We start from the raw sequence: 10,960 nt of genomic DNA on the forward strand, positions 1-10,960 counted from the left end.
AAAAGAAAAAGAAAAAGAAAAAGAAAAAGAAAAAGAAAAAGAAAAAGAAAAAGAAAAAGAAAAAGAAAAAGAAAAAGAAAAAGAAAAAGAAAAAGGTATAATGTGCCTGGAGGAAATGTTCACCCAAAATCTGGATTAAAAGAGAAGGGAAAATATATAGGGGAGAAAATCAACCTGCAATGTCTTTGTTTGCTGGTTAAGACACTAAAATCCTTTGAAAACCAAAAGTGAGCCTAAAAGCAAGTGGGCAGAGGGCTTCTTCTTTTCACCAGGGAGAAGGGATAGAGGTGCAGGGATGTTTTTTTCTGGAGCTGACTGGTGACTAGAAAGATATTTTTAGCAAATTTATCCTGGCATAATGTYCCTGGCCAGTTCTTCCAGCAGCAACCCTTGTATGGATCAAAATATACCAAGAAGGCTTTGAGGTGTGCACAGCTGCACGTTGGCATCACATCTACAAAAGACACTCTTTGGAGAGTCAGATATATTAAAACCTGTGGTTCCTCATCAGCCAGGCACGCAAGATGTACGGAGGGAGGAGTACTTGGTGAACATATAGGAGGGCAGTTTCTCTTCTAAAAATAACAAAATAGTTTCCCTTTCTTTTCCTCTGTTGAACCATGATGATACGGGCCATCTCAGACTCAACACTTTTTTTGGGGATAGAACTCTAGAATGAAAAGTCAGATGGAAAGCAAGATGATATTATAAGCAATTTAGGAACCTGCAAGTATCCAAACTGCTACCAACTGAAGAGAGAGCTATTTCTCTCTGAAGAGAGAAACCTAAGAACTTTTATACTTATGTCTGTTTTTAAGGTCTTTACCCATACCCAAAAGATTTACATTACAAATATCTTCAGACTATTGCTATTATAAAAATATTACTGCTACATTTTTAGTAATTCCACAATATGTCTACTGTAAGCATCACATCACATCACATCTAGCATCTRTAAAACTGGATGAGATATTCTCCAAAAAGCAGTTTTCAGATGGGTATTCACATGTATGATGCTTTACACTGATCTAATAAGATCTCTCACACTTAGGCTGTAGCATCCCAGCCTACATGGAATCCMAGCCAGTGAAAAACTCAGTGTGAAATGCACTTAACTGGGTGTCTCAAMTCCAACACTGAGTTTCATCGTCCCCCTCCACTGGCAGTGGAGAGAGGCACCCCCAGAGCATCATTCAGCTCACCTAGAATGTGACTGGAACATGTAGCATAGCTTCACCTGAATTTACACCATTCTGTAGAAAACACCACTAAAAAACAGCATTCAGAAGTAGCTTCTGACAGCTGACCCAGGAAGATCTGTGTCATTCCTTTGTCTTGATCAATTTTAATGCAAAAGAGGAAAACACATTATACTTCTGGAGAAATGAAGCCAAGCTCTGTTCATCCAGTGATTTCATGCACAGGCTCTAGTTAGGGCTGTGATCTGTCATCACTGTGGTGGGTCATTACCCACAGAAGTTGCTTCTGTCAATATTTGTTCAAGTCTGCAAATAAATGGATTACCTGAATGTGTATGTCTCTGCAAAGGTTTACATGTTCAATTTGATKTTATCAGATCACAGAGGGTGTAACACAAATTTGACCACAATCATTTCAAAGAGCTAAGCTTCTTTCTCACCCTAGCATTTTACCACAGGTTTCAGAGTAGTATCAACACCAGGACAGAGACTAGATCAAAAGACATAAAATAAATGCAGAGCAAGCAAAAATTCTGCTTCTCTTACTTTTTTTTTGTTTAATATGCAATAACACAATCCAAAGATTTTTCATCTGAATCAATTTTAAAGATAAAAATGGCTTGTGAGCAAATGTGAATGCACTTTCAAAAAACACAGCTCCAAAGGAAGTGAAGAGAAAAAACCTCAAGAGAAATTACTTTTTTTTTTCCCATTCTCATTTTCATAAACATCTAAAAGGTCAGGGAGCAGAACATATAGAAAATGTTAGTTTGACATCCCTTACATATCTTTGCCACATATCTGGTGGAAAGGTGCTTTTCCACTTGTTGTATGAATTTTCTGGCAGCAGTGGTTCCTACTTTAAAGTGAAGAAAGGGGAAAGTGTCAGAGAGGTGAATAAAGGAGTGCACGTTCTTCCATCATACCTGAAAAATAACCTATAGCACCTACCTTTTAAAGTTGTCATTGAAATGAAGACTGTGTTGAATCATTAAATCAGGATGTTGCAGTCACAGAGTTTAGGTTCCTTTGAGGTTCCTGGTTCRGTGTTCAGCTCAGACAGAAAATGGTGAGGTTTCCTGACTGAAAGGAAGTAAGTTTTCATATTCATATCCTGCAGGAATAATATTTTGCACTGATAGGGAGGGAAACTCTAGTTGGGCTTGGCTAAGAATATTCATTCTTTTGAACCTATAAAGGGGATTTCAGAGATGGTCTCAAACTAAAAGCTTCCTTGAGCAACACGTGTTCAAACTCAAAAGTAAAACCAAGGAATTTGGCTCTTACAAGGCACATGAAATGAGCAGGAGATGGAGAATTTAAGTTCCAAGTGGGTGATAATATTCATTTTTAATGTTACCCTGTACTACAGTTAGAGCTACCAGGAGTAGGCATTCCTAGCCCTGTCATGTTCTTGCACTAAATTATGACAGCATTGAATATTAAAAAAAAACCCCAAACCCCAAACCTCAAACTTCAAAATTAATCAAGTCAAAGGGCTGGAGGAATGAGGGATTTTGAAAGTCTATTAAGGAAAAGGAATCATAACTGTAACTCCCATCTTTACTCCTGAACATTAATTTATGTATTTGCTTTTCGTATTTTTCTATTTCCTGTTAGCATGAAAATAATGTCTTTCACAAATCATCTCCATTAAGCTTGTACCCAAAGAAATATATTTCAAATTTAACTAATGCTCTTTTTACCCTATTTCCTTCCTCAGTATGCATTTTTCCTTTAAAAATTATGAATTTCTCTTTCTAATTTATTTTGAACCAGGCAATTTTCTCAGCTTATGCCAGATATTTTTTTTTTCTTTCTCCTTCTTATATGGCCCTTTTTCTAAGAGCTTCTTGCTTGATTTCTTCTGATGTACATATACCTATCTCAAGGCCTTTGTTATTACATTTATGGGTTTCATATATGTGTATTCTATTTTTTAATACTGATTTATGTCCTCTTTATTGGGAAATACTCATTAATTTTCCACCCACTGKTAATATTTTTATTGGCCAGATAGAGAATATGAGCTCACATATAAGTGTGTCAGAGGCAAGAGTAAATGAGTTTGCTTTTGTTTTATTAGATGCTAAAAATGGTTTACCAGTTTCTGAGAAGTAGTTGACCCTTTTTTCCTCTCTACCTCATCCAATTACAATTATCTATAAGGTATCCATGTTGCTATGGCTTCATATCTGTTCTGGTTTTGGCTGCAGCTTTTTTATTCAGCTTTCTTTCATCACTGGGTGCACTCATAAAATCCAAGTTGGCCCAGCTGGGGATCTGTTATAGGGGAGCTCCACAACCTCAGGGAAGACAGGAACGTGTCACTATAGGATGTGTTAGGTAATGGGCAAACACAGTTGTATTTCTGCTGCTCCTCTGCATGGGAAGCACAGAAATACAACACAGCCCTGCATCCTTGGGAAGGTAAAACTGGCTTATCCAACAGCTTTGGGCTTTGGATCTGAATTTTGGGAGGAGCTGCTGGCTATGAGAGTCTAATTCTGAGAACTGCAACTGTGAAATCAGGACTTTAGACATAATTAAAGTGTAAAGTGTTACGTCTGTTAAGGTCTACACACCTTTTTGCATTATTTGGGGATTGCAGATTCCAAAGTGGTAAACCATCTCAGCCTCCTCCCGGAGAGTTGTGTAAGATCCATCACCCGTCTGCATATACACACAACTARTAGCAAGATAAAGACCCATGCTGACATGGAACAGGCATTCTTATTTAACCCTGAACTGACAGAATGTTCTTTCACAAAGCCACAGAGCAGAACAAGGATCCCATACACTTAAAGGTGACCTCTGCCTCTRTCTCTGTATACAGGTGGAGATGTGTTATTTCCTTATGAGCTATTCTCATAATTAGTCTTTACCATAAAAAGGTACTATCAGAGATGACTGGTCACAGGTGAACATCTCCTTTCCCACCCCAGTATAAAACCAGCTCATTTCCAGCCTTTTTCATTGCTATCATGTTCTCTTTCTTCTTGCTCTTTCCAACCCAGGCACTTCTTTCTTCCTCCCTCTCACCTCCTGGCTGTCTTCCCCTCAGCCCAACACTCTTCCTGCTTCTCCAACATCKGCAAAACACAGCATAAATGCGTGGAAGCGTGGGGTCAGCTTCCCAGGCTGCACCGAAATGGCCAACAGTGTTCATGACGTGATTGTTCTCTGCTCCAAATCTCCTCTTTTCTATTGGTACAGCAAACTTGTTAGGAACTGGTGATCTGTGTGGYACTGTCTTCTTTTAAGAGCATAACTGAAAGAAAAAAATTAAAAGGGTTATTATCAAGACCATTCTCTGCTCTGAACACTGTTTTCTGTTGCCATGACTRCTGAAGTAGCAATATAACGTGGCTGTCAGTGAAAGCAGTGACCGAGAGCCTCTGCCATCAGCACCACCACCAGTGAACACATCTTGAAGGAGGTTCTCATGGACCTTCTCATGCCCTAAAGAACTGTTTCTACAAATGATACATCTTGTGTAGGTCAGGTCTGTCATAACAGAGATAAAAAAAGGAGAAACATTAGCTAGGGGTGACTGGCTGAACACAAATAACTGGAGGCTACAGAGGTTTAAAATGCAGCTCATTTCCTTCCTTGACCTAGTCCCAGCCTTAACTGCAACATCTTGATGGTAAATGGTCAGAGGGGACAGACGTTTTTCCTGCAGGTTATTTTCATCTTGCACACAGTTTTGTGAAGTTCTCCTTTTATGATTGTCTTATGCAATGCTGTGAGCCCAGCAGAACGGGCTGTGGCAGGGTGTTTTGGCATTTCAGTCTCGCACTTGGTCCTTCCAATCCATGGAATGCCTCCAAGAGAACAGGTGTGTAGTGGCTGAACAGATCAGMTGATTTCACACACATATCCACTTCCCTCGACCTGGATCAATATCTGCAATAATTCTTTGCTAATATTTACYCAAAGAATTGTACTCCATGCATATTGCACTATATCCTGCTTCCAGACTTTCTTCTTTTTTCCTCTACATTACTAGCTGTTGGCTGCCTGTTGTTCTGTTCTTCAGTTGCAGACCATTGTGGAAATATTTTGCCCCATACTTACACACCTAGCAGAGCAGAGACCAAGATATTTGTGTTTATAATATATCTACAAGGACAGCAGTTCAGCTTCTCTTTATATGTTCCTGACTGCATACCACCTTCCACAGTAACTTTCTCAAGACTGTCCATAGGTCACCCAGCTCCTTCAGTTCCTGTACTGGGCCATCTTCCCCAAATTCCCAACATTTCATTTTTATTAGGCGTATGGTCTGAGCCATGTATTATAAAATAACCGACCTTTGCCTGCCACAAATTTGGAATAGGCAAAGCCCAGTTTGTAATCAGAGGTAAGAAAAAAAGAGCATGATCCAGATACAGATCTTCTCAGGCTTTTGGGAGATGCAAATTATGGTTTCAGAATAAATGATGTTCAGGTGTACACCTGAGTCACCCCAGTGGAGGACAGAGAATCCTAGTTGAACATCCCTTTTCAGCACCAGTGGCTGTGTGCTCCTCTCTTGCAGCAGATCATGAACCCCATTCATAATCAAGAGAGCTATACTGAAGTAAGTAGAAGAGGGCTGGCTTACAGCACCCAAGTATTTACCTCTGTTTAATTTTTGGTAACAGAATAGAAATTTTCCAGTCAGGTATATCCAAACAATGGCTTCCTATGACATTTGATGCAAATATTTATTTGAATGTATGTCAGATTTTCAGGAGTTTAGGGAGAATTTGTACCAGAACAGTTTTAGAAGACTGGAGGACTGTCAAGGGTGTATGAATAAMAGACGCTATTGTCATTAGCTTAAATTGAATTTTTATAGATAGGTWACAAAGAATTAATACCCAGCTAGAATTCTTGCCTTAACTTAAGTWGAGAGCTTAAGCATGAGTCAGAAGTGTAGCACAATCTCTGTTTTGAAACCTCATTTAAGGGACCAATGTAATCCTCTGTTTAGGGACATCARTTGCTAGAAATGTAGATCTTTTATAGCTACATGTTCATATACACAGAATTTGGAATGAAAGATTCCTATCTAACCTCAAGCATTTAAAATTGTCTATTCATTAATAAAATGAGCATTCCTCTCTACAGAAAAGGCTGAACGCAAACATAATACTWTATGCTTATAAATCAAAGTCAGTGGGTTTATGCTCATTTATAAAAAAATCAAGCTGGTTAAAACTACTCCAGCAGGTCTAATTCACAAGTTAACTGAACTTCACCCAGATCCTAGTCTGACTTACTTAATTTTTCTTTTTCCTTTAAAAGAGATTTTCTCAGTCTTCCCAAAGGACTCATCCACATTATAACAATCTTATTTTTAAGTCTTACATTATTACACAATATAACAACAAATTAAATATTGGCAAAAGGATTTCCTCCAAATCATTCTCTGTAAAAATTCAGAGGTGGCAGCTTTGCAAAGATTACTGTCTGTTGTCTGGGTGGCTGAAGAACTACGGCAGCGGTCAGATACCTCTGAAAGTATGTATCAAAAGACATATTAAATGAGAGCAGCGTCTCAGGAAACAATTTCACAGGGGAGCCAAAGCATCTAACCTGGCAGAAAAAGCCAGTATTAGCTAGTCCAGAACACTGCCCTCTTTATTTCAGCTAGTTAAGGGTCAATAATCAAACAGCAGATGAAATCAGAAATCTTACGAGGTCTGAAAAAAACCTAGTTTCATCCCACAATTCATATGAAAATTTTCATTTCTATTCTTTCATATGTAAACAGCATTTATCTTTTTGTTTATTCCCTTCATCTTATTTGAAGACAAAATGGGTTGGTTTTTCTTTTCCTTCAGCAAGAGATCTGCAGGGCTGATGTACATTGAGSCAGTTTTTCTTGTTGCCTCACGATTTGGGTGGTTAGAGCTCTCTCTCCTTCCAGTCCTTTTAACTACTTGTTGTTCCACAAAGCAAGATGCAGGGGTGAAACACTAACACTCTAGCATTCCTGTCCTTAATTGAGTGGAGATATGTAGCACTTTTCAGGCATTTTCACCTTTTGACTTGGAAATCTCTGCTGGGCTCCTTGGATTCTTTCGTTTTGGATCTTGAACTGGTGAATGCTGTTTTCTTCTTGAACAGGATTAAACCTGACYATCCTACATAATCCCCAAACGGCATCATAGTGTGAAAACCACCACTTTCAATCATTTCCCCAATGCAAGAATTTCATTAGAAATGTAACTTTTTTCTTTTTCTACGATAAGGTAGGTGWTAGCTTCTAAACTTACCAGAAGCCACTTCCCAGCTGACACTTTGAACAAATATGGAAAAACAAACAAATAGTTTGGACTCGACGATCTCAGAGGTCTTTTCCAATTTGATTGATTCTGTGATTCTGTGAAATAAAAGTAGACAAATATTCTATAACTCCCAAATATGGCAGATACAAACAAGTGATCTGGAAGCTGTTTGTTGAAACAGATAATTTCAGAATAAGTACCTCTAACCATAACCATTAGGTTCATGAAAATGCAGAATTTCCTCTTTAAAGTGGTATTTGCAAAGAATTAATTATGATTAATTGTGAGAAGGGTCAAAACCTTCCTCCCTTATTATCTGACTCAACTAACTAGAAAAATGTCCTTCTTCCCTCTGTGCCCCAAAGGASTCTTTCATCTAAACTGCCTCAGCATCCTCACATTAGCTTTGCTCCTTGAATCTCTCCTTCACTACCTGCCAGCACAGAAAAGGAGCTCAAGAGAGACTGCCTTTCCTCCTTGCTTCACTGCAGCCCTCCTAGGAGGCATAGTCAGGAGTCATCAGTTAAATCCCTGCCAAACAAATGGGAAATGGAACTTGGAACAAGACTTGATTTGGACTGAATTCACTGAGCATTTTCAGAATTTAAAGTACTACATTTCCAAGGAATGAAAATGCATGATCTTGTTAACAGGATGTTGCATATTGCAGATATCCATGATATCAAACATCAGCCAAGCAAACAACCACAAGTCATGGGATAATTGCACAGATGTTTGATGTAATTAATTACAGGGACTATTGGGTCAATATATTTCATTACTTCACTTGAAGGAACTACTACAGATAAAGACAGGATATACTTCAGAATCCGGGTTTTAACCTGACCACAGTGTTCTTGTTTCAAAATAGAGTCAAATTTCCTGACTGGAATGTGGTGATCTTAGTGAATGTAATTATGAAAAGAACCTGGGACATATGCAGTGGCAGCACTGATTTATGAAGACTACTTATTTCCTGCTGTTGCTGCACCATAGCTCTCACCCGCTCTTTCAGGTGTGCTGCTCCCTGTTTAGTCAGCCAAGAGTGAAGCTCATGCTGACATTCAGGGTTGTTTCCAAGGACCTGTGACAGATACAGTGATATTTGTCTCTTCCATTGTGAAAAATGTGCTGTCTGACACCCGCAGAAGCCCTGTGTAAACTGGCATGCTCATCATACGTGCAGGCCAGTGCTCGGCTCAGCATATTTAAACTCCTTAGTACACAACAACACCCAYCAGGAATAAACGACTCTTTTATCCACATTAGATGAACCAGGAGATCTTTCTGGGTAGAGAGTTGCAATTGAATTGAAAGYGCAATTTTCTGGATTTGACCTTGTAGGTCTTAATATAAAACACTTTGGCTGAACAAGAATTCCAAATTGGGACCTGTGTGGTTATGGGTGGTASGGTTAATACCAAGAGAAAGCTTTGACTTAATCTCAGATAAAGTAGGGTTCTCTACTTTGCTCTTACAAAACATGAGAAATTTCCTTTCAGACACCTACCTGCAGAGCACAGCTTGGTATTAAACATACACTTGTGGGTAGAAACCAACTACCAAATTGTGTTTTTGTTATCGTTTCTTGTTCTCCTAGTTGATGCTTTGAACAGGCTGGTCTGTTGTCACAGATGCTTGACTTGAACTTGTTCATTTAGTGTTTTGGCACCAGACTTTGGCACCAGAACCACTTTTTGGCAATGCTGTGCATTCTCTGCAGCTGAGCACTTGCTCAATATGTTTTTTTTWAAAAACTGTCATGATAAAAATATGCTCTTCATTCTAATAGAAAATACTGACATAATCAAACAGCACAGATTTTGCACTAATACCTAATAGAATGGGAAATTGCCAAGACAGGAAATGAAAAGTTTATTAAATAAATATAGCAAATTATACATTATACTAATACCACAAGTCATTCTAGTTCTTTGTATGAACATATAAATCAATGTATTTTCTGGATAAATCCATTCAAGGTTTTATTTACAATTTTGATACCACCACTTGATGATATCAACTTTGGGTGGACATCAAGTATTTAGAAATTGCAGAGGGAAATAGATGGCAGAAGCCAGCCAGGGATGTGCATAGAGTTTGCTTTAATGTCCAGTTAGTAGGTTCATAAAATAACATCCTTTTATTTCTTGTTTAACGTTAGGTAGGCTTGCCACTGATATCCTTCCAGAGCATTGCTGCACAATCTTTTGCATGCCAGCTGCCACGAATTTTTACTGCAGTTTCRTCCTTGTAAGAGAGATTCTTAAATCAGACTTCAATTTGTAACTACCAGTGGTTCTTACGATGATTACATTTCCTGCTAGCAATAGGAAAAGACTTATGGCTATTCTCAAATAATTAAGTCAGGGATATGCTAGTCAGACTCCAGGTGTTGAGGATGTAAGGTCCAATTGGCAATAAGCTGGGTAGCTGCATAACTCTCTAAATACATTGTTCACTGTAGAGGGTAAAGCTTCTCTTTAAGMTCAATGATCATGCAGATTATGGTAGTGATACAGGAAAGAAGCAGTCTGTCCATAATACCTCCTGTTCAGCCCAGCTCTTTTCAATTCCATTTCCAGATGGTATTCTTTTAGCTCACCTTAATCAGAATTGCAATGTCTTCAAGAAATGGTGTGCTATAAGCAAATCTGCTTTGGGACTGTGGCCAGAGTTTAAAATGCAGCATCACGATTGTACAGGATACTCCCAAAAATTACCGTTCCTTCCACTTTTCCTCCTTTGTCTCCCAGCATTCCCATGAGAGGGGGACAAGGAGTTTCTCTGCACTCACACCAGGACACACTGTGGTGGCACTTCCACCACGGGTAGTTTTACTCTTTGTGGTTATTGGAATGAAGACAAAAAGTAATGCAGGGGAGCTCTGTCTGGAGTGGTTTCTCCAATATTTCATATCACACCATTTCTTCCGTGCTCTGAATAGGCACATGTCAGGAAGGCTGCCAACAAAAGCATTGTTTCTGACTTTCAGTGTTGCAACAAATACTATTTTCACGCTATGAAATGTGGCTCTGAGTTTTAAATGCCTTGTTTTCAGGGAATGGCAAAGGCAAGAGTGATTGAACTCCTGGAGGGACTTAAAATCCTCACCAATGCCACAGCTCTGGCCTCCACCCTTTCTTAGAACTTAACCTGACATTGTTATTAAATACTGAGGTTTGTTATACACTKCCCTAGACAGTGGCTAGGCTTGTTGTGTATTTAAGATTTTCATAGGATTTGTCCTGGCTAATCTTGAATGTTGTAACTGCACAGTGTAAAACAGTCACTGCTCTTTATACAGGGAAAGCGTCCTTAAACTCATTTATTTACCTACGCATGTACAYGTTCTGCCTCTGACCAGCTTTTTCAGGCATTTCTACCCTCTCCCTTTATTTACCAAGGTGGGAACCAGCACAAAACATCATCCCTTCAATTTCTTTGATTTTCAAACTTCTAAGCTTAGACACATTTTTA

At 38.8% G+C, this 10,960-nt stretch overlaps 1 long non-coding RNA gene across 1 annotated transcript in view; it reads right to left on the minus strand.

The window, feature by feature from the left end:
* LOC130584443 (uncharacterized) overlaps positions 1–10,960 on the minus strand; it is a 22,596-nt gene that overhangs the window by 5,205 nt on the left and 6,431 nt on the right. The window contains exons 3-5 of the long non-coding RNA XR_008966509.1: positions 7,469–7,575; positions 4,242–4,470; positions 2,151–2,282 (exon numbers count right to left, since the gene is read on the minus strand). This is a non-coding gene — a long non-coding RNA (uncharacterized LOC130584443). The remainder of the gene's footprint in view (positions 1–2,150; positions 2,283–4,241; positions 4,471–7,468; positions 7,576–10,960) is intronic.

This window comes from Malurus melanocephalus, unplaced genomic scaffold (genome assembly GCF_030028575.1).
Source record: "Malurus melanocephalus ecotype Western Australia unplaced genomic scaffold, MMel_1.1 scaffold_708, whole genome shotgun sequence".
In the NCBI taxonomy this organism is placed as follows: Eukaryota; Metazoa; Chordata; class Aves; order Passeriformes; family Maluridae; genus Malurus; species Malurus melanocephalus.